At 43.3% G+C, this 27,708-nt stretch overlaps 1 long non-coding RNA gene across 2 annotated transcripts in view; it reads right to left on the reverse strand.

Annotated features, from left to right (window-relative positions):
• Positions 1-27,708, reverse strand: part of LOC146817724 (uncharacterized) — a 370,549-nt gene that overhangs the window by 183,429 nt on the left and 159,412 nt on the right. For both annotated transcript variants that reach the window (XR_014962571.1, XR_014962572.1), the window contains exon 2: positions 13,848-13,976. This is a non-coding gene — a long non-coding RNA (uncharacterized LOC146817724). The remainder of the gene's footprint in view (positions 1-13,847; positions 13,977-27,708) is intronic.

Below are 27,708 nucleotides of genomic sequence, written 5' to 3' on the forward strand. Positions count from 1 at the left end.
GGAGGGGTTGCAGGGATGCCAGTGTTACTGCTACTGGTGCTGTGGTCTGAGCCAAACCTGATGGGCGAAGTAGTTCATCGTCGTCTGAAAGATATGGAGAGACCTCAACGCCGGAGAGCTCAGGGTTGACCAGAGTCTGGGACTGGCTGTTCTCGTTTGTTGCTGAGGTGTTCCTAACTTGTCCTGTGAGTACATGAAGGACACAATAATTGTCGTCAATGTCCACAGCCCCTCAGATCATTACCATGACATTGTCTACTGAAGCCAAGGATGACTTGATGTCCAGAGTTTGTCCTCTCCCAGCAAGGTGGAGGATTGTTGTCAATGGCCACGTCTCCCATCATGCCCTGTCCTCCCACACAGCCAGCCCAGACAACACACCTGGGACCGTGCTGTCCCAGATGTTGAGTGCAAAACTACTGTCAAGATTTCTGACACTGTGGTCTGGTGTGAGGAACACAAGGCCTTGGTGGGAGTTGTGGTCAATAGCAAACACCAGGTACCAGTTTCAGACATCTTGCCAGTATATTTCTATTCACTTTCAGGGACATGGATGGGACATGGTTGGGAAGAGTGTGTGTGGGACAGGATCTGAGTTGTAACCAGTGCAAAGACTCCTCCTCCCATATGGCCCAACGAATGTAAAGTTGTACTCACTGTCAGGGAAGCATGGTTCATGGTGGCCTACTTGGTCTGGAAGGGAGAAGGAGTGTTAGCCCTAACTATATCTACCAGCAGGCCCTGTCCCACACACACTCCTCCTACCCAGCCCAAACAGCAAACATGTGACTATCAGTCCTTGAGAATGAATGGAAATGTAATGGCAAGAGGGTTGACACTGGGACCTGCTGTTTGCTGCTGCCCATAACTCCCAGCAAGGCCTTGTTTTCCCCATACCAGTCCCCAGTGTGTGTAGCAGGGAGCAGTGGTTAAGTGGCTCTTTTGGTGTCTTTTGATCAGTTCTGTGGTTGCAAAAGATCATGGTAATCTGTTTTGCCCTTTATATAGGTGGATTGAGGGGTGTGGCTAATGATTTTTTTTTACATGGCCAATGCTTGTTTTCCTAAGATTTGACATTTCTCAGTTGTATTTTCGGTCACAAACCAACACATTTTGAAGACCCTGTTGTACGCATCGTAATCTGTTCGCGGGTTGAACCGTGTCTGATTCATGCCCGCAATGCTAGGTTTAACTCCCAGTTTCACTCCACTAGTCTTCTGAACCGAAAAAAACAAAATTGTATATCATCACAAACTTTCAGTACATCTAATACAGAACCGTGCAAAAGAGCAGTATTCATCTCACTTAAATATAATGCAGGAGTTTTTAAATAGTAAAGTCTCCTTACTAACTTCCACATTTCGGAGTGGGGTTTAGCTAACATTCTTAAATGATGAAAAGACCTTTCTTGAAAAACAAGCCAGAGAATGACCTTGCAACTTAGTATATTTTCTTATTTTGCATGGATCTAGTCCTTGTAACATCTTAATCTTCTGTTTAACTCTTTTTTTGGCTTATTCTCGTTAAACAAATCGATATATGTCAATAGATTCCTGTTGAATAATGCAAATATTGCTATAATCCCAGTTACATACAGGAGCTAGTGTACACCTCCCTTGAATTTCTTCAGCTATTATTTCTTCCACATTCCTAGAAACCATTTTTTGTTTTGGAATGGAAGAACCACCTTTGATCTCATAGCATCGACCACTAGTATCAACTGCATGTAATAATGTGTTCTCTTGAAAATAGATTTTTTCATTAAAGAAAGGCTCAGTACTGGAAATATGCTTCCATTTACCATTAAACATTTTACAAATGTTACTTTTATTAACCAGTCTTTTTCTTTTGCTTTTCTCCTTCATAAACACCATTGTTTTATCCAATGTTCTCATTCTCTTCAAAAATAATATAAGTAATTGTAGTTTCAATTCAAAAAGCACTATCTACCACACTTTCAATATTTTGCTATATCTTCCACGCTGATGATTTTTGTAATAAATTATGAATTGCTCTACCTTTAAACATTCTTGTACGTATATCCTTATGTTCTTTTTGCCTTCTTGTATTATGTGTTGTATTCTTATAAACAAATTTTGTTTTACCATGACAATTCTTCTTTTCCTTTTGATTTGTTGTGAACCTTTTCTTTTTCTTTTCATCATTATTGACTTTTTTAAATCTCTCTACAACTGTTTTAGCAAACTGTTTAGTTGTCTTACCAGAAGAGTTTTATCCTGTATAAAGTTTTGCTCACTTTTATTTAAGTAGTGCTGCTTTAGTTGTTCCCTTCTCTTTTCATGTTTTCTTGCAATCTTCAATCTGTGTTCCCCAAAAAATAAATATCTAAAAATCAAAGATCAGTTTCAATAGTTTGTGACATCAATTAAGAATTTTAAATTAATTACTTATTAATATTCATAACAACCAATGAGCAATTACTTACAATTCCATTGCTATTCTCTTCATAACAAATAAAAATGTACGATACCTAAGTATGCACTTTTGCAAAGCTCTAAATGCTTCAATGTCTGAGGAAAAACCTTTATAAATGATTGTACACTTTCATTTTCTAAATTTGAATACAAGAAAAAGTATGCATTACTTTTTCCTATTATATAGGACAGTCAGATTTTTAACGTTAAATTATTGTGGTTCTCTGTTTGCTACCTAGGTAAATGATCTGATTTTAACTACTAAATACTGTAGTATGACTTCTGTGAACACTACACAGGTAACCTGTACAAGTAGATATATGTCATTCAAAAGAGCACACACAACTTTAAACTTGACAGAAAGTACTCACCATGCAGCCGACTTTGTCTGCACCGTTTTAAAAACGTATACAAAGTAGCCTAATTACTAATCCCTCTGCCAACCTGTCTTAAACCTCACTTTTGTCTTGCAGCTTCACTATTCACCGTGTGCTCAGAATGTTGGGCCTAGCCAAATTTAAAACAGCAATCCTTCCCATGTCACTGTTTTAAGTCTTACCGTGTTTCTGAAAGCACAAATGTGTGTATCTGGGCCTTTTGCTAGTGACATGATAGATAAAAAGAAACATACAAATAGTTGGATACCTGTGTTTCACACCAAATGCTAACTAAATCTGTGCACAAGAAGCGTATGCATTCCTTTCTGCTCATAAAACAATGCACATGGGTATTGAATAGTCTATTTCAAAGGCTCTATAACACCTACTTACTTAAGACATGTCTGCCTGTGTAAGCGAATGACAGAGCAGAACTGAAAAGATTTGTTCAGCAGTAGGAAAAGCTACAAGCTTTTCAAGCTAGCATCTTCCGATACATAACACATGTGAGAATACATGTACAAGTAGACACATACCTTAGTCACGAGAGCACACAGACCTTTGAACTTGAGAGACTGCACTTCCCATTTCAAGCAGACACCTACATTTATACAACCTACTTCAAGTGTACCTTTCCACAGAGTCATACGAAGTAGCCTCATCACTAATCCCTCTGTCAACATGTCTAAACCTCACTTTTCTCTTGCAGCTTCACTTTTCACTGACTGATCAGAATTTTCAGCCTGCCAAATATAACAATCAATCCTACCCATGTCACCGCTGTAAGTCTCACCATGTTTCCGAAGGCATGGATGCGTACGTCTGTACCTTTTTCCAAGTGATATGATACATAAAAAGGAACATACAAACAGTTCAATATCTGTGTTTCAGACTGCATGCTCTCTACATTTGTGTACAAGAAGGTGTGTGTATTCCTTTCTGCTCATAATACAGGGCACATGGGTATTGAATAGTCTATTTGAGGAGCTCTATACCACCTACATAGGTAAGACATGTCTGCCTGTGTGAGCAAATGACAGAGCAGAACTGAGAAAATGAGTCTACCTGAAAGAGAAGCTACCAGCTTTTTAATCTAGCATCTTCAGATGGGTAACACATGTGAGAATACATGTACAAGACAACACATACCTCACTCACTAGAGCACACAGACCTTTAAGCTTGACAGACTGCACTTCCCATTTCAAGCAGACACCCACATTTATATGGCCTACTTCAACTGTACATTTCCAAAGACTCATACAAAGTAGCCTAATCACTAATCCTTCTGCTAAGATGTCTTAAACCTCACTTTTGTTTTGCAGCTTCACTATTCACCAACTGCTCAGAATGTTAGGCCAACCAAATTTAAAACAGCAATACTATCCATGTCACTGTTGTAAGTCTCACCATGTTTCCGAAGGCATGCATGCATGCATCTGTTCCTTTAGCTAGTGACATGATACATAAAAATAAACATACAAATAGTTGAATACCTGTATTTCAAACCGCATGCTCTCTAAATTTGTGTACAAGAAGGTGTATGTATTCCTTTCTGCTCGTAATACAGGGCACATGAGTGTTGAATGGTCTATCGGGCGGGCTCTATAACACCTACATAAGTAAGACATTTCTGCCTGTGCAACAAATGACAGAGCAGAACTGAGAAGATTTCTCCACCTATAGGAGAAGCTACCAGCTTTTGAAGCTAGAATCTTTAGATACATAATACATGTGAGAATACATGTACAAGTAGACACATACCTCACTCAAGAGAGCATGCTGACCTGTAAACTTGACAGATGTCACTTCCAATTTGAGTACAGAAAGAGGCAAGAGAAGTTCAGAAAGAGGCAATAGAAGTGCATAAAGAAACAAGAAAGGTGCAGAAAGAGTAAGAAATGTGCAGAAAGAGGCAAGAGAGGTGCAGAAAGAGACAAAAAAGTACAGAAAGAGGCAAGAGAAGTGCAGAAAGAAGCAAGAGAGGTACAGAAAGAAGCAAGAGAGGTGCAGAAAGAGGAAAAAAGGTGCAGAAAGAGGAAGAAAGGTACAGAAAGGCAAGAAAAGTACAGAAAGAGGAAAGAGAAGTGCAGAAAGAGGCAAGCAAGGTACTGAAAAAGGCAACAGAAGTGCAGACAGAAGCAACAGGAGTAGACAAAGAAGCAAGAGAAGTTCAGAAAGAGGAAGAAAGGTGCCTGAGTAGTTAGACGAGTGCGTGGGTAGTGGTTTAGTGATTGTATGAGTGCATGGGTAGTGCTTGGGTGACTGAAAGAGTGCATGGGTATTGCCAGAGAGAATGCATGAGTGCATGGGTAGTACCTCAATGAAAGAATGATACCATGTGTAGTGCCTGAGGGAATGGTTGAGTGCAAGGATAGTCCTTGAATGATTGGATGAATGCATGGGTAGTGCCTGGAGGACTCGATGAGTGCAAGTGTAGTATCTGCATCATTGGATAAGTACATGGATAGTACATGACAGCATGCAGGAGTGTATGCATAGTCCCTGAGTGAAAGGATAAGTGCAAGGATAGTGCCTGGGTGACTGGATAAGTGCATGTATAGTGTCTGAATGATTATATGAGTGTATGGGTTGTGCCTGAGTGATTGAATGATAGCATGGGAAGTACCCGAGTGACTGAATAAGTTCATGGGCAGTACCTGAGAGAATGCAGGAGTGTATGCATTGGGCCTGAGTGAATGTTGAGTGCAAGGATAGTGCTTGAATGATTGCATTAGTGCATGGGTAGTACCTAAGTGAATGATTGAGTGCAAGAGTAGTACCTGAGTGATTGGATGAGTGTAATAGTAGAACCTTTTCTCTGGCAGACTCACTATTCACCAACTGCTCAGAATGTTGGGCCTACCCAAATTTTAAAAAGCAATCCTTCCCATGTCACCGTTGTAAGTCTCACCATGTTCATGAACGGCATGAATGTGTGTGTCTTTGCCTTTCTCCAAGTGACATGAGACATCAAAATAAACACACAAATAGTTGAATACCTGTGTTTCAGACCTCTAAATGTATGTACTAGAAGGTGTATGGATTCCTTTCTGCTCATAAAACAGGGCATATTGGTGTTGAATAGTCTATTTGAGGGGCTCTATAACACCTACATACGTAAGATATGTCTGCCTGTGCAACCGAATGACAAAGCAAAATTGAGATTTGTCCACCTGTAGTAAAAGCTGCCAGAGTTTTAAGCTAGCATCATCAGATGCATAACACATGTCAGAATCCATGTACAAGTAGACACATACCTCAGTCAGGAGAGCACGCAGACCTTTAAACTTGACAGACTGCAGTTCCTGTTTAAAACATTAATTTATTCATTATTAAAAATGTATACAGCCTACTTTCTTGTGCACCTTTCCATAGACTCATACGAAGTACCCTAATTACTAATCCTTCTGCCAACATGTCTTAAACCTCACTTTTCTGTTGCAGCTTCACTTTTCACCGACTGCTCAGAATGTTGAGCCTACCAAATTTAAAACAGCAATCCTTCCCATGTCACTGTTGTAAGTCTCACCATGTTTCTAAAGGCATGCATGCGTGTGTCTGTGCCTTTTGCTAGTGACATGATACATAAATAGAAACATACAGATAGTAGAATACCTGTAATTCAGACTGCATACTATCTACATTTTTGTAGAAGAAAGTGTACCTATTCCATCCTGATCATAATACAGGGCACGTGGGTACTGAGGTATATAGTCTAGGATATAGTTTAATACATCTGCCAACAAGGTTAAAACATAACTTTTCACTACTACTTTCATTAGACACTCAGGAAGCAAGCATATTACTATGGACAACCTATTTCAATCTTCATTTCAGCACACTAAAGCAAACTACAATACACATTTGTACATTTGGTAACATATTTCAAACATCACATTTCTCTAATGCTTTGCAAGCTTTACAAATAATGCATTACAAACGTAAAAATATCACTACAATAACTAATAAATGTGGTGCACCACTCTCATCAAGGTAAAACCAGTAACGGCAAATGTTCCCTCTCTTTTTGCACACAAATGGATGTAAGTAAAAAATCAAAATGCTCCCTTCGGTGTTTCAAATTCTAAAACCCATTTCTATTTGTTACAAATTTTAACCCTTTATTACTCTCTTCCAAAAGTACCCAATATGCTTATGTAATTTATTGGAGTCGTGACTCCACAGCTATGCCCAAGTTCAGCATTGCGATGGAGCCACGAATCCTTACGAGAGATCAAAAACCTATTTCCAATAACACTAGTATTATTTTTTAAGAACACACCACTTCTTAAACATAGTACTGATTTGGGAAATATTACTTTAGTGGCATATCGCTTATATATAACTTAGCATTTCATATTTTAAAACCACAGTTAAATTTCAACTCTTCCCCCATTCTGTTTAATCATAGTTTCCAAAGTAACACTTTCTGCAACATTTAACTGTACCAAAAGGTCACAAGTTCACCATATTTACAAATTCAGCACACTAGCTTACAAATGCAAATAGCACGTGTGGTTGACTTTTGAAAAATATTAGATTATCCTATGTACTGTACCTTCCAAGCATTCTACTGTACCTTCCAAACATTTTTCTATAACCAATCATAAAGATGCTTGTTCAGGAAAGTAACATGCATCCTATTGTTTGCGTACAAAATGTTTTTGCACAACCAATCAGTTATCTGCTTTGCCAAAACAACATCTTCTCCACAATTTTAGGTACCTCTCGTTCTACCAACTGACTTACTCGGCTACAGGCGGCTTTTGATTGCTTCCACACATCCCTTAAAAATGCTTACAGTATGGATTGGAGGGCACAGCTAAGTTTTCTGGGGCAAAAGGTATGCTGAACACAGAGGTATTGACAAAGAACTAGGTTTGCAAAGTGTGAATATTAAATGGTTTTCACAGAGAGTATTAAAGTGGCACCAAATAATGCCTTTGGTTAAAAACTGTTTGCATCTGCAACCCCCTGACCTCATGATTGTACACTGTGGTGGCAATGACCTAGGATCATTGACTGGGGTATGGCTGAAAATCCTAATGAAGGCTACCTTTTCACGGCTGATGTTGCTTTTCCATAAAACTGTCTTTGTATACACTAATTAATGCCAAAGACAGAAATGGAAGTGGTCAAATCAATTCTGCCCACAGTTTGAGAAAGCTATGTCAATAAAGCTGTTTCTGCTTACCTCAGAGCCCATAGGATGGGCTCCATCTACAACAACAATCTATGTTGTAACATGCATGACATTTTACAGAAGTGATGGAGTTCACTTCACACATGAAGGGAACAGGGTGTTTCTCAACACGCTTAAGCTGTGCATCCGCACTTACATGTAGCTGCAACAAAGCCAACAAAGGCATAATAAGCACAACGGCTCTTCTTAGAGCCACCCTATAACCCATCAGTGTAATTTAAATATTTTTAAACATATTTTGTATTGTTAATTTTCTGGGATTCGCCACCCCATCGCGAATAAGCAAAACAAAAGCACAAATTCAATGTACTAACACATATAACCTTTCAACTTTAACTTTGAACTTGCATTTTCAATATTATATCAAACGCTGACAATTTTAATGTGCTTATGAAGTTCAATATCACTACCTCTATAAAAAAAATTCACAATGCAACAATACCTTCTGAATTGTAATCTATTTAATTATTTATTTGAGGCAATATGCAAATCCACCGTGATGTTACACTGGGGGTGCTGTGCTGAGAGCAGCGATAGGATCGCGACTGCAACCACAAGAGAAAAAAAAATTAATGCCCCCCAGTACCATAGGGCCATTTTGGCTCCAGGGACACCAACTGCCGGGGACACACCATTATATTCATCAATTATATTTATAAGAAGGAGGGCCCACCTCCCCAGGCCAATTACAGCCCCGGGGACCCCATCCCCTGGGACCCGACCATTCCTTTTTTTTTTTTTAAGGAAGGGGGCCGAGTGGCCCCCCCTCCTGGCCATTTTCTGACTTGGGGACGCCATCCCCCAGGTCATGGCCTTCTCTTTAGGGACCGCAGTCCCGGCTGGATTCCGCCTCCTGTGGGAGCCGGCATTGCTTTCTAACACCTGGGAGTTGCTGACATGCAGCTCCCTTAAGGTAAAAAGCAAAGTGCTCCACTGTGAACAAGCAGGATACTCTCACTTGTTCACAGTGGAGCACTAGTTTTCTATGGGATGGCGGTACCAGTGCTCCCGCCACCCCATAGCAAACTGCAATGTCCCAAGGTGGGCACTCTGGGACATTGCTGGAGCCGGCCCTGGGGGTTGGTGGTCCCCAAGGACATGGAGGGCTTCAGGAGGAGGGCCACTCAGCCCACCTCTAAAATCTTTAAAGCCCCAGGGAGGTGGTGGTCCTCGGGCTGGGGTTCAGCAACGGACACCCGCATTTAATTAATTTGTGCCCCGGGCAGCTGGTGGTTCCCCGGGCAGTGTTGAACCTATTTTTTTAAAGTTAGCCCTGGGGAGGTTGTGGTCCCCGGGGCTGTGAGGTGGGCGCATGGCCCAGGATTTTCATGAGTATAGCCCCGGGGCGGTGGCAGTCCCTGGGGCTGCGTGGGGGGTAGGACCCCCAACACCATTTTTTAACAAATAAACCCCAGGGGAGGTGGCGGTTCCTGGGGCTGTGGGGGCTGCATGCCCCCTGCATTTAATAAAATTAGCCCTGGGGAGGTGGCAGTCCCCAGGGCTTTGGAGGGACAGGAGCCCCCACCACTTTCTTTTAAATCAATAAAGCCCTGGGGAGGTGGCGGTCTCCGCATCATATTAGGCATTGCCCGTGGGACCTGACCTACCAGGGGGCTTAAAGGAACAAAGCGTGGGAGACCGCCCTTCCTTTTAAAAAAAAAAATTGGCAGGATTTGCAGATCTTACAGGACTCCCAATGCATTTATTTTTTTTAAAAAAAAGCTTTTTTGGCCCACGGGGTCCCAGTGGGACCCCTGAGCAGGCTTCGGGGGTCAGGGTGTTTCTACCTTTCCCTATTTTCTTGTTTTTCAAAGTACTTTTTTTGTGACTCTGCTCAACCGAGTCACACAATGGCTGCTTGCACTTCCTGGTTGGAAGTGTTGCCAACCAATCAAATTGCAGGCACGAGATCAGGAGGGTTTGCGTATCCTTTGCGTCCCTAGACATGCAATTAGAAATTTCTTTAAATTTCTCAGCAACTACTGAATGGATTTACACCGGATGGTAATTAGTTTGGACTTGTGAGACTTTTGTAACTGTGTGATGTTTTTGCAGTTTGTGTCAAGGAACAGGGTTGTATCATTTAAATAAACCTGTGCTCCACATTAAGGTGTGCCTTGCCTGTTTGCACACATCCACAGGTTATCCTGATACAAAACTTGTTCCACGGAGATCAGTTTTGGTAACAATGAATGTTTTAGGGCTTGCAGATGGGGACATTTGTGCTGACAGTAGACTACAATGACATCATTACCATGTAAGATGGGTTGTGTGATGACCTGGTTGTGTCTGTCTCTCATTCTGTGGCTTCCAAGCCAGTAGATGACATTACTGAATTGATTGCTTGTCCAAATTTGTGGACACCTTCATCTTTGATCTCCAGTGTGTCATTTCAATGTATACATTTGTGTTTCAAAGTCACAACATGAGCAAGTATTTGGTACAAAGTGATTTTTTTTTAGTGCATGATTGGTTGATGACAAATGAGTTGATGGGAGAGTGATCAAACAAGACAGGGACAACAAAGTGCAGAAAGGAGTTGGTAGTGTTTGAAGATGAAGTTGTCAGAAGCAAATCCACAGTTCTTTGAGTCCAAAGTCCAACTAGGACCCTCCAGCCAATGTGGGAGAGTTCAGTGAGAGTCAACAAAGTGAACACTTGGCACACAATGGAGGGTGTCAGGAGCAGCTTTTCACTTCCTGGGAGTGATGCGTAGCCATCGGTCTCTTATTCGGCGGACAACCCTTTTCCTTTTTCTCGGGGGGACCCTCAGGTTCAGGCAGTGGTGGTGGTGCAGGGGGTGCTCCACCAGTGTGCACATTACTCCCAGTGACAAGTGCAGATGTTGATACACCTGATGTTGTGGGCACAGAAGGAGGTGTGGACATGTTGGTGGCATTCTGGCACAGGCAGGTGAGAATGTCCCTGTGCCTCGCAGTCAGATCTTCATTTTTTGACATGTAGTTGTCCACTTTTGCACAATGGGCTGCCTGCTGTTCTTGCATGGTCCTGAGGATCCCAACTACCTAGCCAAAATCCCCAGTGCAACCCTGACATACATTGAGGATTCTGGATAGGTGTGGGTCATCTCTAGCATCAGCACCGGCTGCATGTTGGCGCATTTCACTATGGCCCCTCCCACCACACCTACCCACCCGAGCAGGACTAGTTGGTACTGGCACAGTCACCACAGAGACTCCTTCCTTATTGATAGTGGTGGTGTTGTATGTTTATTCCAGAGTGCCCCGTGTTGCTCTGCTTTCGGTGTTGGCTCAGGCTGGTGTGAAAGACACAATGATTATTATCAATGTCCGCAGCCCCTCAGATCATTACCATGATATTGTCTACTGAAGCTAAGGATGACTTGATGTCCAGAGTTTGTCCTCTTCTAGCAAGGTGGCGGAGTGTTGTCAATGGCCACATCTCCCATCATGCCATGTCCTCCAAACACCTTCCCAGCCAGCCCAAACCACACACCTGGGACCATGCTGTCCCAGATGTTGAGTGAAAAAGTACTGTCAAGAGGTCTGAGACTGTGGACTGGTGTGAGGAGCACAAGGCCTTGGTGGGAGTTGTGGCCAATAGCAAACACCAGGTACCAGTGTCAGACATCTTGCCAGTATATTTTGATTCACTTTCAGGGACAGCATAGTCACAGGTGTGCTGTTCTGGCTGGATGGGAGGAGTGTGTGTGGGACAGGACCTGATGGGAGCTGTAGCCAGTGCAAAAACACCTCCTCCTATTTCCCAACAAGGCCACCTTGAACTGTGCTTACCTAACAGTGTGTGGAAAAGTACTGGAAAGATGGCTGACACTGGGGTCTGGTGTGATGAGCACAAGGCCTCAATGGGAGTTGTATTCAAAACAAACACCAGGCACCACTGTCAGACATCTCGAATGTAAAGTTGTACTCACTGTCAGGGAAGCATGGTTATGGTGGCCTATTTGGTCTGGGTGCGAGAAGGAGTGTTAGCCCTAACTATATGTACCAGCTGGCACTGTCCCACACACACTCCTTTCACCCAGCCCAAACAGCACACATGTGACTATGCGGTCCCTGAGAATGAATGGAAATGTAATGGCAAGATAGCTGACACTGGGACCTGCTGTTTGCTGCTGCCCACAACTCCCAGCAATGCCTTGTTTTACCAATACCAGTCCCCAGTGTGTGTAGCAGGGAGCAGTGGTTCAGAGGCTCTTTTGGTGTCTTCTGGTCAGTTCTGTGGTTGCAAAGGATCATGGTAATCTGTTTTGCCCTTTATATAGCTGGATTGGTGGGTGTGGCTAATGATTTTTTTTTGTGACGTGGCCAATGCATGTTTTCCTAAGAGTTGACATTTCTCAGTTGCATTTTCAGTCACAAACCAACACATTTCGAAGACCGCATCATACGCATCGTCATATGTTTGCGAGTTGAACCGTGTCTAATTCATGCCCGCAGTGCTGTGTTTTAGCATTCCTAAACTATTCAGTTGCATTTTCTGTCACAAACCAACACGTTTTAAAGACCGCGCCGTACGCATCGTAATCTGTTCGCGGGTTGAACCACGTCTGAATCATGCCTGCAATGCTGTGTTTGAGTGTGCCTAAGCAATTCGGTTGCATTCGCTGTCACAGGGCGACACGTTTCAAAGACCGCGTTGTATGCATCGTCATCTGTTCGTGAGTTGAACCGTGTCTGATTCATGCCTGCAATGCTAGGTTTCAGTGTTCCCAAATGATTCGGTCAGATCGGTCTTTTTTCTGGACAAATTGGTTGGACGAATTGGACTCCGATCGTGTTGGTTGTAGTTTTCATCCATTGCATCGTGCTCCGTCATTCGGACAGTTTGCAGTTGACTCGTTTGGAAAGCATTCCGGAATGGAGTCGGTAGGAATGCTTATGAACAAGATTGGAATTGGGCCCAAAGTTGTTATGTACTGCTCTACCTGGCATTTTGTTTTTTTCTAATTTGTTGTAACAGTATTTACAAAAAACGTGATCACTAGTCGACTGAAACTGACCTTCTACCAACAAACACCTAATTGTTGCCACTTTTCATTTTTTCCTTTTTACTATTTAAGCATAAATCAACCTTCCTATTTTGACTTCTATAGTGAGTACGTAAACAACAAATACAAATACAGTTTGGATTTTCAGACAAAACTGTGTTACACTTTGTAATTTCTTCTGCAAATTCATCAATACTAATCTCTTTCTCGTGTTCCTGAACACCTACTCTTATCAAACTCTCAGTTTTTCTATAGTCGTCTTCTGAACCGAAAAAACACGAAACTGTATATCATCACAAACTTTCAGTACATCTGATACAGAGCCATGCAAAAGAGCAGTATTCATCTCACTTACATATAATTCAGGTGTTTTTACATAGTAAAGTCTCCTTACTAACTTCAGCATTTCGGAGTGGTGTACAGCTAACATTCTTCAAAGAGTAAAAGACCTTTCTTGAAAGACAAGCCAGAGAATGACCATGCAAATTAGTATATTTTCTTATTTTACATGGATCTAGTCCTTGTAACATCTTAATCTTCTGTTTAAGACTTTTTTGGCATATTCTCGTTAAACAAATCATAATATGTTAATAGATTCCTGTTGAATACTGCAAATACTGCTACAATCCCAGTTACATACAGGAGCTTGGGTACACCTCCCTTGAATTTCTTCAGCTATTACTCTTTAAAATCGTTTTTTTAATTAAAAAAGGCTCAGTACTGGACATATGCTTCCTTTTCCTTTTGATTTGTTGTGAAACTTTTCTTTTTCTTTTCATCATTATTGACTTTTTTAAATCTCTCTACAACTGTTTAACAAACTGGTTAGTTGTCTTACCAGAAGAGTTTTAGCCTGTATAAAGTTTTGCTCTTCTCACTTTTATTTAAGCAGTACTGCTTTCTTTGTTCTCTTCTCTTTTCATGTTTTCTTGCCATCTTCAATTTGTGTTCCAAAACAAATAAATATCTAAAAAACAAAGATCAGTTTCAATAGTTTATTACATCAGTTAAGAATTTAAAATTAATTATATATTAATGTTCATAATAACCAATGAGCAGATACTCACAATTACATTTCTTTTCTCTTCATTACAGATAAAAATGTACAATACCTTAGTATGCACTTTTGCAAAGCTCTAAATGCTTGAAAGTCTGAGGAAAAACATTTATAAATTACTGTACACTTTCATTTTCCAAATTTGAATACAAGAAAAAGTATGCATTACTTTTTCTTATTATATAGGACAGACACATTTTTTACGTTAAATTATAGGGGATTCTGTGTTTGCTACCTAGGTAAATGATCTGACTTTAACTACTAAATAATTTATTGGACTCCACAGCTATGCCTAAATTCAGTATCGCGATGGAGCCACGAATCCTTACGAGAGATCAAAATCCTATTTCCAAGAACACTAGTATTATTTTTTAAGAACACACCACTTCTTAAACATAGTACTGATTTGGGAAATATTACTTTAGTAGCATATCACTTATATATAACTTAGCATTTCATATTTTAAAACCACAGTTAAATTTCAACCCTTCCTTCATTCTGTTTAATCATAGTTTCCAAAGTAACACTTTCTGCAACATTTAACTGCACCAAAAGGTCACAAGTTCACCATATTTACAAATTCAGCACACTAGCTTACAAATGCAAATTTCAGGTGTGGTTGACTTTTGCAAAATATTATATTATCCTATCTACTGTACCTTTCAAACATTTTTCTGTAACCAATCAGAAAGATGCTTGTTCAGGAAAGTAACATGCATCCTATGTTTTGTGTACACAATGTTTTTGTACAACCAATCAGTTATCTGCTTTTCCTAAACAACATCTTCTCCACCATTTTAGAAACCTCTCGTTCTACCAACTGACTAACTCAGCTACAGACGTCTTTGATTCCTTCCCTTGAAAATGCTTACAGTATGCATTGTAGGACACAGCTATGTTTTCTGGGGTAAAAGGCATGCTGAACACAGAGGTATTGACAAAGACCTAGGTTTGCAAAGTGTGAATATTAAATGGTTGGCACAGAGAGGATTGATGCCTTTGGTTAAAACCTTTTTGCATCTCCAACCCCCTGACCTCATGATTGTACACTGTGGTGGCAATGACCTAGGAACATTGACTGGGGTATCGCTGGAAATCCTAATGAAGGATACCTTTGCACAACTGATGTTGCTTTTCCCTCAAACTGTCTTTGTATACTCTAATACATGCCAAAGACAGAAATGGAAGTGGTCAAAGCAATTCTGTCCACAGATTGAGAAGGCTAGGAAGAATGTCAATAAAGCGGTTTCTGCTTACCTCAGAGACCGTAGGATGGGCTCCATCTATAACAACAATATACGTTTTGACATGCATGACATTTTACAGAAGTGATGGAGTTCACTTCACACATGAAGGGAACAGAGTGTTTCTCAACAAACTTAAGCTGCGCATCCACACTTACATGTAGCTGCAACAAATCCAACAAAGGCATAATAAGCACAACGGTTCTTCTTAGAGCCACCCTATAGCCCAACAGTGTAATTGATATATTTTTAAATATATTTAGTATTGTTAATTTTTTTGGATTCGCAAACAGATCGCGAATACGCAAACCAAAAGCCCATATTCAATGTACTAACACATATAACCTTTCAAGTTTAACTTTTAACTTGCATTTTGAATATTATATCAAACTCTGACAATTTTAATGTGCTTATGAAGTTCAATATCAGTTCTTCTATAAAAAAAAGTTCAAAATGCAACAATACCTTCTGAATTGTAATCATTTAAATGATTTATTTTAGGTCAATCTGCAAATCCACCGTGATGTTACACTGGGGGGGGAGGGGCTGCACTGAGAGCAACAATAGGAACGCGACTCCAACCACAAGAGAAAAAAATATGAATGCCCCCCAGTACCATAGAGCCATTTTGGCCCCAAGGACCCCAACCACCAGGGCCACATCATTATATTCATTATTTATATTTATAAGGAGGGGGGTCCCCTCCCGGCCATTTTCTGCCCCGGGGACCCCATCCCCCAGGGCATGGCCTTCTCTTTAGGGAACGCAGTCCCGACTGGCTTCCACCTCCTGTGGAAGCCGGCATTGCTTTCTAACCCTAGGGAGCTACTGAGATGCAGCTCCCTGAAGGTAAAAAGCAAAGTGCTCCAATGTGAACAAGCAAAATGCTCTCACTTGTTCACAGTGGAGCACTAGTTTTCTATGGGATGGCGGTAGCAGTGCTCTCGCCATCCCATAGCAAACTGCAGTGTCCCAAGGTGGGCACTCCAGGACATTACTGGAGCCGGCCCTGGGGGGTGTCGGTCCCCAGGGCAATGGAGGGCTCCACGAGGAGGGCCACTCAGCGCACCTCCAACATATTTAAAGCCCCAGGGAGGTGGTGGTCTTTGGGGCTGGGGGTCAGCAACGTACACCTGCATTTAATTAATCTGTGCCCCGGGCAGGTGGTGGTCCCTGGGGCAGTGTGGGGGCTCGAGCCCTCAAACCTATATATTTAAAGTTAGCCCTGGGAAGGTTGTGGTCCCTGGGGCTGCGGGGTGACTGTGTGGCCCCCACTTATAATGAGTATAGCCACGGGGAGGTGGCGGTCCCTGGGGCTGCGTGGGGGGTAGCACCCAACACCATTTTTTAACAAATAAAGTCTCGGGGAGGTGGCGGTTCCTGGGGCTGGGGAGGCTGCATGCCCCCCGCATTTAATAAAATTAGCCCCGGGGAGGTGGAAGTCTCCGGGGCTTTGAGGGGGTAGGATCCCCCCATGGCTTTTTTAAAATCAATAAAGTCCCAGGAAGGTGGCGGTCCCCGCATCATATTAGGCATTGCCTGTGGGACCTAGCCCACCTGGGGGCTTAAAGTAACAAAGTGTGGGAGACTACCCTTTCTTTTTTTTTACTTTTGGCAGGATTTGCAAACTCTTAATGTATTTAAAAAAAAAAATGTTTTTTAGGCCCTCGGGGTCCCAGTGGGACCCCCTGAGCAGGCCTCGGGGTCAGGGTGTTTCTACCCTGCCCTCTTTTCTTGTTTTTTTTATCACTTTTTTTTGTGACTCGGCTCAACCGTGTCACAAGATGGCTGCCAACACTTCCTGTTTGAAGTGTTGGCAACCAATTAAATTGCAGGCACGAGATCAGGAGGGTTTGCGGATCCTTTGCGCCCCGAGATGTACAATTTGAAATTTCTTTACATTTCTCAGCAACTACTGAACGGATTTATACCATTTAACAAAAAGTGTGCACTGTGGACCAACAGCTACCTTTGTGCCAAATTTGGTGTAATTTGGTTCAGCAGTTCGGACTGTAGCTGCGTCAACAGTTTCCTATGGAAACTAACATGGAGAAAAAGTGTTTTGGGACCCACCTTTTTTCTCAGCCCCCACTTGATGAATCACCCTGAAACTGTCAAGACAGGAGCTGACCTGAGCGCCCCATTAGTTTTGGAGATTTTGTGAAGATTCATCAAACGGCACCAAAGTTGTTGGCAAATCAAAAAATGCTTTTCCTATGGAAACTAGGTCCCAACTATAACAACCTGCTGGCAATCGCCAGCTTTTACAGTGAGAGAGCCTCATAAGCTGGGACTCACCCACAGTGAACTCATGATGAAACAGACTACACGTGGATTTCACTGGTGTCCGCTTTGTGAAAGAAGGCCGCTACACTGCAGCCAGGGTAAGGAACACTGGAGTGGTTACATGTGTAAGTGCTGCGTGGGGGAAATTCCCGTCGTGCACAGCCCAGGAAAAGGTGCAGATAGAATGGTGTAGCAGGAATTATGCAGAGTTGAGTGGTGACATGGAATAGGCTTTATCATGTAGGGAGACACATGTAAGGGAAAGTCAGTGTGCTTTACTGTTTTCACTGTAGGAACACTCCATTACTCTCCCATGAAGACAGGGACTACATGGGGTAGTTTCACTTCCTTAGGGCCTACAAATTCCAGACACACACTGTAAGTTGTGTAAAAAGAAGTATTCTGCTGAGTCCAAAGCCATTTCTGTACTGCTTATGGGTCACCCAGAAATGTAATATTCCTCTGACTAAGCTCATAACCAGAGCCTGGCTGGGTGTGACCCTGCCAGGCTGGATTAATTACCTTCCTCCCCAAGCTATAGCATCAGAGGCCTAGCCCTTCACTGCAAGCATTCCAAGGATGAAGGTCTTCTCTCCAGGAGGGAGAGATGGGGGTTATCCATCAACAGCTGTCACCCAGTGCCAGGCACCAGGCCTGCTCCGGGCCCAGGCCATGATGCCAGAAAGGGGGGAAGGGGGCTTTTCAGAGACCATGTGGCAGGAGACCCCTGGACGATGTAATTTTGAAGTATCCCACATGCCTGGCAGGAAGGAGAGAGCAGGAGGAGAGAGGTGATGTGTCGCTGCAGGATAGGGCAGAAGGGCCTTTCTGCCAGCCTACTCGAAATTCCTTTAAAAGGTTTTGCAGAGGAAGAAGAGCTCTCTCTGGGGTTTGGTCTTGCTGAGGAAGACTAGGGCTGGAGCCTGGAACTATGGGCAATTGGAAGGATGAACCCGCTGACTGTCCCCGGACTCTGGACTGTGCCTTTGAGGCAGCCAAGGAATAGTGAGGAGAAGCCTGTGCCTCTGTGCAAGGAAGAGAGAGGCCCAGAAAGAGAGCCAGGTGAAAGGCTGGCACAGGGAGCCAGCTCCCTGCTGAACCCCCCTCCTGGAGGCCAGGAGGGTGGTAAAGAGTGCTCCAGGTGGCAGGGCTGGCTACCAGGAGCAAGAAGAGGCCATGATTGTCCAAATCGGTTGCATGGGGGCCAAGATATGCCCCCCAGAAGGTAGGTGACCATGACCTTTTGCTGCGACCGACGACGAATTACGTGGGGCTTCACCGCCAGTCTTGGATGTGCCCTCAGGGTGGGTTAGGTCCCGGGGGCTGCCCCCCAGAATAAGGAGAGCCCAGGGAGTGCCGTCGCGCCCCTGGGAAGGTGCTGATGGGGCCCAGGCTTTCCCTGGGCCCCCAGGAGGTAAAGCCAGACAGCACTCCCTTTGAATGTGCCCCAGAGGGGTGCCAGGAGCCTACCCTGTCCCCTGATGAAGAGAAAGCCCGGGAGTGCCGTCGCACTCCCAGTGAAGTAATTCTATGGGCCCAGGACCCCAACTCCAGGTCCCCACCAAAGATGAAGTCGGGGAGCACCATCACGCTTCCTGTGAAGAATCTTGGGGCCTGTGACCCCAAACGCAGGGCACCGGTGCCTGTGGTAGGGAGGGGGGGTGCTGTTGCACTCCCCCACAGCAAGAGGAGATGAAGTCGGGGTGCACCATTGTGATCCTCGTGAAGACCTCCTTGGGGCCCGGGACCCCCAACTCTTTGCCCCAGTGACTTCCAAGAGGAGGGGGAGCACCGCCGCACTCCCCCAAGGCAGGTGAAAAGAGGGGGGAGTTCCGTCACACTCCCCTGAGGCCCTGCCGCACCAGAGGCTGTCTCTGTGTCTGCCTGCCGGAGCCGGCAGGCCAGATTGGAAGTGCCAGGTCCCGCGGCAGCGCGCAAGGGTGCCGGCTAGTTGGGGAGAGGCAGGAGCAGCCGGGGATGGGCTCCCCGAGTTGCTCTCCTGAGGAAAAGGGGTCCAGGTGGGACCTGGCCCCCCAACAAAGTGCAGATGCGACACGAGGCCACCAGCAACAGCATCACGGCTCTCCCCAGAGCAGCGGTAGAGCCGCTGTTCAAATATGCACGAGCTGAGCGGGAAGCACCCCATAATGCCTTGCAAGGCATGGGGAATGCTCCTTGTTTTGGTACGTAGTGGCCCCTGGAGGAGGTGGTGATCCCCTTTTGTTGGAAAAGGTACAGGGGGAGCTGCAGCATGAAAATGGAAAGGCCCCACCTTGTCTCTGGGGGACTTGAAGGAAAGAACCCCTCAAGGGTTATTCATGTTTTCTGAATCCTACCTCATGCTGGAACTTTTGTTCTACAGCCAGGAGCTGACGCTTAGGGCTGCACTGAAGTGTGCAATGTTAAATATAGATTGTCACTGAGGTGATACCCCATAGAGGTGGAAGGGGGTAATTGCACAAGTGGTGCATTTATGAGTAGTGTTCCTTTTGGGGACTGGAAGTCACATGTGATATGTGAACAGATAAGTGAAGTGGGGTTATGTTGCTAGGCATTCCTGCTAGGGTGCCTGGTTGTAAATGCTTAATCCTATGATTAGAACTGTGATGTCTTTTAGGGGTTTTAATTGCATTGCAATATAATTGTTATTATATATGATAAGTACCTGTCATTCTAAGGGATGCTTAGACATGCAGTCTTCATACTTTCTTAGTTAAACAACAACCCAGACTGTCCGCCACTGTGATTCAAGGGTGGATACTGTATGGTCAGTGTGAGATGCTCAGTCAGGGTTATGTGTCACTGTGGCAGGTGTTTCCATTATAAATACGTGGTGATATAATGGGGTGGGCCACCACTGGGATGGTGCTAGTGGGAGAGGTCCTCACTCCAGGGTATGGTCAACCCACTGTATTTGGGGGCAAGATGATGTGCATACATGGGAGTGGTGGTTAGACCCCCCTGTGGGAGGGGTGGAAATGCCATGCAAAATCACGAAGTAATTCCAACAGCTTATGTATATTTGTAAATGTATGCATGGTATTGAGTAGTGTGAGTGTAATAAATATACTCTTCCTTTTTATAACGTAAAGTATAGACTGGACAATCAATTATTGAGTGTTATTTCTGCTTACTTGTAAATGGTGGTTACCTCCCTTGAGGAAGCCTTAGACTGCTCTTCAACGCTACCCTCTGACAGTCAGGCACTACTATAGGGTGTTTGGTTCCAGTGAAGGACAACTGTAGTCATATTGTTTGTGCAGGCCTCAAAAACAATGCCTCGTTTTCCAACATATATATGTGTATATATATATATATATATATATATATATATATATATATATAAAATTCACTGAAAAAACCATAGGTTTCACACACGTTATAGTTAGGAATTAGCATTTAAAAAACCTTGCAAATTCACTTAAAAAACCATAGGTTTCACACATGTTATAGTTAGCTGTACATTTCACTCGTAAAAAACCAATGAAATTCCACGTTATAGTTAGATCAGGTAACTATAACTTGCGCGCCCACAATAAACTGCTGATGACGTCACATATTACATCACTCATGACATGGTCAGTGACATCACTCTTCACATCAATGATGACATCTGAAATGACACATTGTGGATTGCGGTCGCACAAGTTATAGTTACCTGATCTAACTATAACGTGGAATTTCATTGGTTTTTTACGAGTGAAATGTACAGCTAACTATAACATGGTTTTTTAAGTGAATTTGCAAGGTTTTTTAAATGCTAATTCCTAACTATAACGTGTGTGAAACCTATGGTTTTTTCAGTGAATTTGTACGTTTTTTTAAATGCTAAGTTATGTATTTATTTTTTATTTTTTTTTCTGGTTTTTCACCGTGCGCACACCCTGCGCGCACTGTGCGCTTCGTGCGCCATGCGCGCGCTGTGGGCACTCGGTGCGCTTTGCGCACCGAGCGCCCACATTACGCAGTCCATACCGTGCGCGCCTCGCCTTTTTTTTACACAGTAACAATTTTTTTTTCTCCCTTGCGGGTCCTTCAATTTATTTAATAAATGTGATTGTTATTTCTTTTTTTTTTTTCTTTTTTTTTTTTGCCGTGCGCGTACGGTAAGCTTACCGTACGCGCACTCGGCGATTTTTTTTTTAAATTAATAAATGTATTTTTCGTACTTTTGTGTCCTTCTTTGACCCCCTTTCAAATGTTATGGGGTCTATAACTCTCTTCCTTGCCCCCTTTTCACGTTATCTCCCTTTTTTTTTCTGTGTGAAACACACAAAATGGCGGCCGACACTTCCTGATTTCGTCCGATTCGAATGTTTACAGTCATGTGACAACCAATCAGATTTGAGCTTGCGCACGGCACCGTACGCGTACGGTAAGCTTACCGTAAGCGCACGGAGCGCGCTTACAGATATATATATTGCTTTAAATGCTTTTTTCTCAGGAACTACTGAACAAATTTACACCAGACCTACAAAAGGCACTTCCTTGACCTTATGGCTACCTCTCTGCCAAATTTCAAGTAATTCTGTTCAGCCGTTCGGGCTGTAGCTGTGTCTAAAGGTCCTATGGAAAAATGCATGGGGAAAACGCGTTTTGGGACCCCCCTTTTTTCTCTGCCCCCGCTTGACGAATCACCCCGAGACTTTCAGGGTAGGAGCTGAACGGAGCGCCCCATTAGTTTTGAAAATTTCGCGAGGATTCGTCAACCGGCGCCAAAGTTATTCAAAATAGAATTTTGAGATTTCCTATGGAAACACGGTCCTAACTATAACTATCTACTGGCGACCGCCAGTAGATAATATATATATATATATATATATATATATATATATATATATATATATATATTCACTTAAAAAACCATAGGTTTCACGCAGGTTATAGTTAGGTGGACATTTCACTCGTAAAAAACCAATGAAATTCCCCGTTATAGTTAGTTCAGATAACTATAACTCGCACGCCCGCAATCCACTGCTCATGACGTCACACATTACATCACTCATGACATGGTCAATGGCATCACTCATGACATCACTGATGACATCATCCTTATGATAGAGTGGTGGTCGCGCGAGTTATAGTTATCTGAACTAACTATAACGGGGGAATTTCATTGGTTTTTTACGAGTGAAATGTCCACCTAACTATAACCTGTGTGAAACCTATGGTTTTTTAAGTGAATTTGCAGGGTTTTTCAAATGCTAATTCCTAACTATAACGTGTGTGAAACCTATGGTTTTTTACGTGAATTTGTGCGGTTTTTTAAATGCTAAGTTATGTATTTATATATATTTTATTTTTCAAGGTTTTTCACCATGCGCGCACCATGCGCGCACCCCGCGATTTTTTTCAAAAATAATTTTTTCAAAAATTCACCATTGGGGGTCCTTCTGTGACCCCCTGACAAACGCTAGGGGGTCAGGAACTCTCTTCCCTGCCCCCTTTTCACGTTTTCCACCTTTTTTCCACCTTTCCTTTTCAGTGCGACAGACAAAATGGCGGCCGACACATCCTGATTTCGACCGATTCGAATGTTTACTGACATCTATCAACCAATCAGAATTTCGCTCGTGCACGGCACCGTGCGCACACCGTGCGCGCACGGTGCGCGCGTATAGATATTTATATGCTTTTAAATGCTATTTTCTCAGGAAATACTCAACATATTGACACCAGACCTGCAAAAGGCACTTCCCTGACCTGAGGACTACCTCTCTGCCAAATTTCAAGTAATTCTGTTCAGCCGTTCAGGCTGTACCTTCGACTAAAGGTCCTATGGAAAAATGCATGGGGAAAACGCGTTTTGGGACCCCCCTTTTTTCTCGGCCCCCCCTTAACGAATCACCCTGAGACTTTCAGGGTAGGAGCTGAGGGGAGCGCCCCATTAGTTTTGAAAGTTTCGCGAGGATTCGTCAACCGGCGCCAAAGTTATTCAAAATAGAATTTTCAGATTTCCTATGGAAACACGGTCCTAACTATAACTATCTACTGGCGACCACCAGTAGATAATATATATATGTACACACACACACACGTAGACATGTTTAGAGCGCAATATATAATTTGTTCAAAATAATGCTGCAAAGAATTGTACATTCTACTTTACATTTATTACAGAAGTTGTACACAGCTGTGATCAAATTTCCTTCACATGAGCTGGAATTCTGAATGCATTTCCTATTGATTAAAGTTATTAAAAAGAAGTGTTAAAATGTTGACAGGTGAAAACTATAGGACTCATTTGGAGTATTGTGGATGGTCCACCATTCGGCAGGTCAACAAGAGAGAGAGCTCTGCGGACCTCATGGAAAATAGCCAACATACTTAAAGAACTCCACCCAGCGGGGACAGATTTATTTATCTTCAACTGAGCTTCTGCTGCAGAGACAATGCTATAGGCACTGAAGCTTGGGTCAGAGGCTATCAAGCTTTTTGTTAAACATAAAAAAAACTAAGTGGGTATTGATTGTTAGCAAGCAAAATTAAATGTTCCTCACATGCTGGGAGTTTTCTCCCAGTATGTGGGGGGTATTCGTTTGGTTTCTTATTTGGAAATGTTAGCCTTTCCCTTGTGGCTGCAAGCAGGAAAACCTTATAATAGGACTGGATTTTATCCATTTGCCCAGTGGCAGTTGGGCCATTAATCACAGAACTCTATTGGTAGAGCAAACAGAGGCACCCTGTAGGATACATGACATTAAATTGAATGTTGGAAGTTTGGCAAATAACATATATAATGAAAAATGAAGAGAGTTGATGCAGAATAAATAAATATCTATAAACATAGTCATGTAGTGAGAAAAAGCAAGAGATTAAAATGAGACCTAAAAAGAGCGCCCAGAAACAAAAATAACCAGCTTAATAAAAACAAAACATAGAGAAGTCTGGAGAGCATGGGATGCAATACAGTCCCATAAAACAGTTTAAAGAAAAGATCATTCAAGAGGAAACTACTGTTAAAAAGGTTTCAATACAACAGAAGGAAAGGGAAGAAACAGATGGTGGTCAGTGGGGTGAAAATGGAGGGGTATATTTATCTAACTGTCATGCAATGCAGCGCAATAACTCAGTGCACTGAGCTACGCAACAGAGAAAGGGTAGGAATGCTCCCTATTTAACATCATATGGCACATTCCTGTTTTCTCCTTGCACAAGCGTACTAATTGGCATATTTACAAGCCCCTAATGCCACCAGAACATCACATTTTTCCGACATTCTAGTGGTGTTAACTCCTTCGTCTTATTTACAAGGCAGCTTTTTGCCACTTTATCTGGCTTAACCCCGCCATGTAAATAATGCCCCTATTCAGCCACCACTTAGCGTGGAAGGGGCGTGCAATGGGTGTTGCAGTGGGGGTTCCACCGCAACACCCATTGCTTTTTTGATGCTGCCCCATATTTACAAGGTACAGCGCTAAACATAAGATCAGAAAACACTTAGGGGCTGATTACGATGGCGGGCGGATCGCCATCAAAAAGTGATTTACCCACCGCCATATTAGGATGGCAGTGGGAATCACTATTGTTCCACGGCGGTCAAAGACTAAATGCCACGGTTCCGTAAGGCGGTCCTTTTCTGCCCGCCTTGCGGAACCCAGAACCAGGCCATCATTGCAGCGGTGACATGCAGGCACTGCCGTCGTGATTACAATGGGTGTCTACGCCTGTCTTTTTGCGGCGGAGAATAAGGCAGGCGAAGACTGGCTTTGAGGACCTGTTTAGAGCCCCTGGGGGGGTCAGCTGTGTACTGGGGTTGTACCCATAGTACCTCTCCATTTCCCCTGCACAACGTGGCAGGCACCACGCGGTGGAGTCAAGATAGCCTGGCTGATGAGGGTTATGAACCCGAAACCGGTCCCAGGATGCTTGTTTCCGGTCCAGGGAAGACATGGCTTGGCAGTTCGGGCTGGACTGTTCCCATGAGGCACAGGGTCAGACTGATTTGCATATGGCCATGTCTGAACTGGGTGGTGGAGTGAGCTAAAGAATGATGATGGATTAAACCCAGATCAGTTGACTGGGGGTGAGTGTTTGATTTGCTCAAACGCTCCATCCATCATCCCCTTTGGTATCGCTTTGTTCGCCCTAAGTTGGCAGGGTATGCCCAGACGTCGGTCCCTTGCTCACTTTGCCACTGGATTCAAGATAGCCTGGCTGATGAGGGTTATAAACCTGAAACCGATCCCAGGATGCTTGTTTCCGGTCCGGGGAAGACATGGCTTGGCAGTTCTGGCTGGACTGTTCCCATGAGGCACAGGGTCACACTGATCTGCATATGGCCATGTCTGAACTGGGGTGGTGGAGTGAGCTAAAGAATGATGATGGATTGAACCCAGATCAGTTGACTGGGGGTGAGTGTTTGATTTGCTCAAACGCTCCACCCATCATCCCCTTTGGTATTGCTTTGTTCGCCCTAAGTTGGCAGGGTATGTGCAAACCCGAAACCGGTCCTAGGATGCGTGTTTCTGGTCCAGGAAGACATGGCTTGGCAGTTCGGGCTGGACTGTTCCCATGAGGCACAGGGTCAGACTGATTTGCATATGGCCATGTCTGAACTGGGGTGGTGGAGTGAGCTAAAGAATGATGATGGATTAAACCCAGATGAGTTGATATGGAGTGAGTGGTGATTTGCTCAAACGCTCCGTCCATCATCCCCTTTGGTATCGCTTTGTTCGCCCTAAGTTGGCAGGGTATGCCTAGGCGTGGGTCCCTTGCTCACTTTGCCACTGGATTTAAGATAGCCTGGCTGATGAGGGTTATGAACCCGAAACCGGTCCCAGGATGCTTGTTTCCGGTCCAGGGAAGACATGGCTTAGCAGTTCGGGCTGGACTGTTCCCATGAGGCACAGGGTCAGACTGATTTGCCTATGGCCATGTCTGAACTGGGGTGGTGGAGTGAGTTAAAGAATGATGATGGATTAAACCCAGAGCAGTTGACAAGGGGTGAGTGTTTGATTTGCTCAAACGCTCCTTCCATCATCCCCTTTGGTATCGCTTCATTCAAAAATTTTGACAGAAGTCCTCCCGGATAAGAAAACATATGGCTAATTCGTGCCTTATATCAAATCATAAACTCTATACAAAAGCAATTCTAAGCAATTAATCATATTCTCTCGGATAGAGGGCAAACAGTGGTAAGCGCTCATGATTAGGAGAGGCCAAACATCATACATTGCCCCCGTTTTGGACTTAAAGGTTTGATATGAATTCAATCCTAAATGTCTTTTTTTTTGTTTTAGAAGGATATGGCAGATTTGTCTTGCGATTTGAACGAAATTGATATTTTAATATTCTAGGGACTAAAAATCCCAAAGCCAAAAGGAGCGACTTTAATGTCCGTCTGTTTGTAAGCACAGGGATGTAAAAAAAAACACACCAATTATTTGTGAGTTATTTTTGTGCAACCTACCTCTTTCTGTGCCTTATGTATCTCTGTCCTGAGTTATATTCCTCAACATGGCAGCGCCATGCAGCACGTCACACATGACACCAATTTTCCTGAGGCATTTGAGAAAGCCTATGTCGACATGTATTAACGCTTTAAAGTAAGACCTGCTGGATTTGCTAATGGTTGTTTTCCATAATATCAGGCCACTGACATATTGGATACATACGCAAGGGCGGGATGGGTCTGACGCTAATATGCTGCACGTCCTACAATAAGAGGCAGCACCTCCCCTAATAGCAGATCAACATTACTTATTAAGTGTTACTCACAAACACTAGAACACCATTCATCTTTACACTTTTAGGTAACATATTTTTACTTTGACTCGAATTCAATTATTCTCAGAGAATAGCAGTTTTGGAGGCATTCTTTCCAAAGAAGTTCATTTGTGGAAACAAAGGAAGGAGATTTTTAATTCTCCCCGTTCCCCCTATTACTTTCGCACCTTTTTTGCGGTTTATAATTATTCATGAACAGAAGACCTGTAGCCTCATTATTGATGACCTGTTTGATGATGAAAAAACTTGTTCTTTCAGGGAAAACGCTTGGCTGACAGCTCTGACTGTGCCCCGCTGCTTAGCAGAAGCTGTGAAGAGCATGGTTTAATGAAAGAAAGGGGGGAGGTGAGAGACACTAATGAGGGTGTTCCTCTCCATCGAAA

The sequence above is a fragment of the Triturus cristatus genome, chromosome 6 (assembly GCF_964204655.1).
Source record: "Triturus cristatus chromosome 6, aTriCri1.1, whole genome shotgun sequence".
Taxonomy (NCBI): Eukaryota; Metazoa; Chordata; class Amphibia; order Caudata; family Salamandridae; genus Triturus; species Triturus cristatus.